Source organism: Kryptolebias marmoratus, linkage group LG8 (genome assembly GCF_001649575.2).
Source record: "Kryptolebias marmoratus isolate JLee-2015 linkage group LG8, ASM164957v2, whole genome shotgun sequence".
NCBI classification, from domain to species: Eukaryota; Metazoa; Chordata; class Actinopteri; order Cyprinodontiformes; family Rivulidae; genus Kryptolebias; species Kryptolebias marmoratus.
The window spans coordinates 28,571,734-28,577,274 of record NC_051437.1 but is presented as its reverse complement, the minus strand read 5'-3'; the positions used below and the strand labels follow the sequence as shown (position 1 = coordinate 28,577,274).

The 5,541-nt window shown below is 45.9% G+C and overlaps 1 protein-coding gene and 1 long non-coding RNA gene across 3 annotated transcripts in view; both read right to left on the bottom strand.

Moving 5' to 3' along the window:
* The window catches only part of prkcz (protein kinase C, zeta), an 88,985-nt gene that overhangs the window by 47,020 nt on the left and 36,424 nt on the right, over positions 1–5,541 (bottom strand). The window lies entirely within an intron of this gene.
* On the bottom strand, positions 1,632–3,757 carry LOC119617277. The gene is made up of 2 exons (XR_005233498.1): positions 2,934–3,757; positions 1,632–2,338 (listed from the first exon to the last, which is right to left on the bottom strand). It is a non-coding gene; the product is annotated as an uncharacterized LOC119617277 (long non-coding RNA).

Below are 5,541 nucleotides of genomic sequence, written 5' to 3'. Positions count from 1 at the left end.
ATCCAGCTCCAAAACTACAACACCTCACTGGGATTTGATAAAAAGGTGAAATCTCTGCTAAAATCTTGTGTTTTGAATCAACATTCATATAAACTAATTCATGTCATTTCAGTGAGTCATCATGGTTGTGCCCTGAGTCCTCTGAGGCTGATCCCCATGGATTTACAAACATATACACATTCAAGTCACTTGTTTTAAATAAATGCTTCTATTTTAATTCAGTTTTGGTCTTCATTGTAACTGATGAGCAGGAGGATAATGAGGGGTTGACCTCAGGATTTGGCTGCAGTCCTGCATACAGGACGTTGCGTCGGCTCGTTTCTCTTGGGTTTAATGTTTGTTCTGGACCCGCTGTGGTCCCTGTAAAGTTTAATGCGCCGTGTCAATCAAACGACAACAATCTGAGCAGCGTCGTGTCACATTATGTTCGCTGATGTTTAATTCACGCTGAGGCTGTGCAGCTCTGACACCGAGCTCTGCGGCGTCACTAATCCTTGTTTACGAGCCTTAAGAGGTAACTTGAATCAAAAGGCTCCAAACCACGTTAAATGGTAAATGGCTTGTATAGCTCTTTATCTAGTCCAAGGACCCCAAAACGCTTCACACTACAATCATTCATCCACACACTGATGGTGGTAAGCTTCCTCGTAGCCACAGCTGCCCTGAGGCGGCCATGACACCGGCGCCACCGAGCCCTCTGACCCCCAGGAGGCGAGGCGGGTGACTGAACTCAGAACCTGCTGTGAGTCACTCCAATAATAACTCGTTAACCACGAGTAGAGATAAATACACCTGTGGGATTCAAGCCTTTGTGTTAAACTGATGATAACACCTGCCTGAACCCCCCTCCAGCTGCAGCGGAGGATTTTTCACCACCTCCTCGACATGAATCCCTCCCCGCCTTCAGGTGAGACACGCGTCAGAAACACCGCTCTCCTTCAGAGAGCTGACCCGTTACAGCGTTTTCCTCCCAGGTGAGGACGAGACGCAGACAGGAGGAGGAAACCAGGAGAATAAATAAAATACCACACCTCCGGAGGCGAACGCCAGCGCGCACAGTCCTGCCATCGGTTCCGTCGGCGGCATAAAGACGAGCATGCAGCCGAACGTCGATGTTCTGCAGCCGAAGTAAGGAGCCGACAGGGCGGTTCGAGCAAATCCGTCAAGGCAGGACATTTCCACAGACCGGCCTCACTTCCAGACATTGTTCCTCTCACTCACAGGAGAGCAGCGGCTGCACGGTGCTGCCAGCAGAACCCACCCTTTCCCCTCAAATACCTCGATTACAAAGAAAACAAATGAGAAAAACACATGGGGAAGATTAAAGGCCAAGCATTCTTTGAAGGGATGGATATCGCCCGCCGCCTTTCATGGCAAAGTTTGAAAAAAAGATCGTCTTATTTTGAGTTGGAGCCGTTTCTGTCAAACCTTAAAAAAAAAGATTCTGCACCATGTTTTCAGCTACTACCACATCAAACTTTAAACCAATATCTGTAGAATTTACTGAGTTACAGACATTTCTGTAACTAGTTGCAGGTGTACATTCAGTTTCAATAAAATCCATCCACTGGTTCAGGAGATAATGAATAACTTTGACAAAGTTAATTCCAGGACACGCTTCCTGCTGCCAATTAATGAAGAAAGCGAGGCTTTTATTGTCCAGAGAAGATATGAGGATCCGTGAAGAAGCCTCGACCCAATTAGAGCTGAAGAATGCTGAACAGAAGCATGACGAACTTTATTACTTGGACCATTAATTAAAGCATTTGTTCAGATGTCCTCTAATCATAGAGTTCCAGATAAAGACAAAAAAACACCACAAAGAGTGTGAAATCACAAAAGCCTCCCAGTTAGAAAGTTTGATCCGGATTTAGGAGACCGTCGGGGGGGTTCTGAAGCGGAAACTGTAGGAGGACACATGGCAGCGAGTGGGATCATCTGGAAACGGAGTCAGCGCCCTCCGCGTGCTGATGAGTCAGCCCTTGTAGGTGACACCATGGTAACAGATCTGTCAGGAGCTGAGGCGTCCACGAGAACATCACCGAGTCTGCCGCCGTCTCTGAGGTGGGCGGCGAAACCGGCAGCAGCTGGCCCAAAAAAAAAAAAAATGTTGAGGTGAATAAATCTGCTACAGGTCTGGTTGTCCAAAACCATGAAGGGGTTTCAGTAAAACCCCTGATCGGGTCGACAAGTGATCCAAATGTGCTGCTTGAAGCCTTCAGGCTGTCAGGAACAAGGAACCCACACCATCCCCACAGTGAAGCACGGTGGTGGCAGCATCATGGCGCAGTCAGGGTTGAGGGAAAGGTTCTCCGTCCGACATGACAACGAGGCAAAGCTGACAGAGACGACACAGAACGTTCAGCTCGTTCCGGAGGTTTTATAACTTTTAAATTATATAACTTTATTTACAAATATTTTCTGTATATTTACATTTCTTCCAAACACCGGTGTCTTTGAAACATGAGTCAGAAAACTGGCTCCATTTTGTTCTGATGCTACTTTTAGCTTTCAGCTAGCCTCTTGGCTTGTAGCTAGCTTTTTCAGCTATTAGCATATAGCTGCTTTTATCCATCCTTTTGCTGCTTTTAGCTTCTCACTCCTCTCAACTCAACTTTGCTTTGGTACTTTCAGCTTTTAGTTATTTTTAGCTCTTTCCGAACCTTTAGCTCTTGGCTTGAAGCTGCTTTTAGCTTCTCTCTGCTCTCATTCAACTCTACTTTGATACTTTCAGCTTTTAGTTAGCCTCTTTTTAGCTTCTCGTTAGCGGTTTGCTCCTTAAGCTTTTATCCTGTGCTTCCTTTAGCTCCTTCAGCAGATCTCAGCATGTTTTTGTGCGATCAGAATATTTTCTGCCCGGAAGAAGAAGAAGAAGAAAAACCCTCAGCTGCCTCGCTGAACGCTCAACTCTCAGCTTACAGAATCAGCCGTACCTTTGACTCGAAAGTAGAGGAGCAACGTGAGCAGCATCCCTCCGGCTAAACGCCAACCGCTCCTTCATGCCCTGGATCTCACGTCTATCTCCTCCTCTTCATCGAGCTGCTTGGCTTTCCTGCCGCTCTCTCCACTTTAATCTCCCAGACGCTGCTCCTCTTCAGCTCCCCACCTCGCCGACGGAAACGTCCACCAGCTCCAAAGGAACCTCTGTTTTAAAAACCCTAATCTGCACAAACTGTTCCTCTCTGAAGACAGAGGACCACATGACCGAGTTTTTATAGCCTGCATGAAAGCTGCAGTTTCAGCTTCTTGTCCACAAGATGGCAAAAGTGTCTGTGAATTAAGCAGCAGCTTCCTCTGCACTTTACACATTAACCCAAATATAAATAGGATCTATTTATAGCTGCGGTCCTGGATCCTGGATGACATGCGATCAGAGCTCTTTGCTGCTATGCATCAACCAAACACAGCCCGTGACAGCAGGTAATGTAAAATAAAACAAGACCATGCTGGGAATAAAACGCACAAACCACTCCGGGGTTACAGGTCTGGAAAGGAACCGAATCAGAACAAGGACATTATTTACAAAAGATGTTTTCTGTGGATGATGACTCATGTAAAAGGTTGGGCGATGGATCTACAGGTCAATGAAAGTTTTGAGGTTTTTATGGACCACAACAAAATAAAACTTCACCAGGTTCTAAAAATGATTAAAATCTGACCTCAAGTGAACAAAAATACACAAAAGATTCCACCTTTAGCAGCAATAACTTTGAGGAGAAGTTTCCTATAGGGCTTTATCAGTCTCTCTGATGGTTGTGGAGGAGTTGTGGCCCACTCTTCTTTCCAGCGTTGCTTCAGCTCGTTGGTTTCTGCTCAGCTCTCTGAGGTTCTGGTTCTGGTTCTGAACCGTTCTGCTGTGTTTGGGATCATTGTCCTGTTTGTCACATCTGACTCCAGAATCAGCCCAAACCATCAGCCCTCCACCACCGTGCTGACAGCTGCAGTGCATTCTGGGTAAACATCTGTCCTCTGGTTCTGGTTCTGGTCCAGAAGTCTTCTGGTTCCTTCAAGTCGAGCTGCCATGTTGTTGTTAGAGAGAAGAGGCTTTAACCTTTGACCTTTGACCTGCTGACTGAGGCCTGTAGAGGCTGAGATGGAACTCATTGCACGGTCTGACTTTCAGGGTGAAGATCAGCAGCGGTCTTAAATGTGAATAATCTTCCTCTCAGTAGAACGGTGGACTCCAGATGACCTTTGACCCTTCTCAGATTGACGGTCTGAGGTCATTGCTGATGTCTTTCCGCCCTGGCGTTGTGCTAACACACCTGTGGAACCTGGCTGATCCGTTACGTCTTAAAAACCAGTGAAGCAGATTTAGTTTTTCCATTTTGGCTTCATTTTTGGTGGAATATGTTGTTTGAGGTTAGATTTGAATAATTTCAGAACCTGGTGAAGATCAGATCATTTTTTAAATCTTCTGAAACTCAAAAAGGGACGGCTGTTTTTTCCCAATCAGACAGAGGACCCCTGAAAAACATTGGCCGTCTTATTCTACTGACATCAGCCTCCCCTGGCAGAACAACGCGCTTCATTACGTCACAGAACCGCTCAGGAATGTCTGCGACGAACAACAACGAGCCCACGACTTTGACCACATCCCAAACCAATCAAGCATCTGAGCAACGCTTCGGTCCAACCCGTCAATCCCCGAACCCCCGATAAACACAAAGATGCTCCGGTGTTTTCTTGGCTCAAACTGAAAGTGAAACTGATGTAAATCCCTCCACTGACAGGATGATTGGACCCCATAAACAGGTTTATGTGAGACAGGCTCCCTCTCTCTCCGTCTCTCGGCCCAACACAAACTTGGACTCGTTCGCGTCTCTCCTTGCCAGCCGGTGTTGCAACAGCGGGGAGGTTGTGCAAGCATTTTCTGCATTCTTCATCGGTGACGAGGGAAGGCCGTTCTCCAGGCCTGGACTCTGAGTTATCGCAGAAACCTTCAGGACATTTTTCCTTTATCTGGGCTCCCAGGAGCAAAGAGCAGGACTCCGTCAGGCGGAGGCGTTAAAAAACACGAGCTGTCTGATTACATAAAGATTTTCTCCGCTCGGAGGAAATGAGCAGCTGGGATGAAAAATAACACGTTCTTCTTGGCAGGGGTTACCAACTGCACCGTGTGCCGAGAGTTACGCTGCTGACTGAGGCTCCGTGTTAATGAACGTACCAACAAAAAGAAAAATCAGAAGAACGTGCAGAAAAAGAAAGAACAAGTACGTCTGTAACTGCTAAAAATAAAGATTTGGTTCAGTAAATAACAGTAAATATATTGTGGTTTACAAGAGAGGTAACATAGACGTCAAAAATCAGTTCCTCCAGGATTTCACGGTTTTTTCGCGATTTTTTTTTACTAAAATCAATAAAAACCATAACTTTTAATATCTAAACCAAAAATCCTTCCTGGTTTTGTCAGATAATTCCCAACAAACATTGACATTCTCAAAAGCTGCTTTATTTGAGAACTTTGATAGCTTCTAAACTGACATTCATGAGCATTTCTGGATTGTCCCTGGTCTGCAGCTCTCCTCACATGTTTTGCAG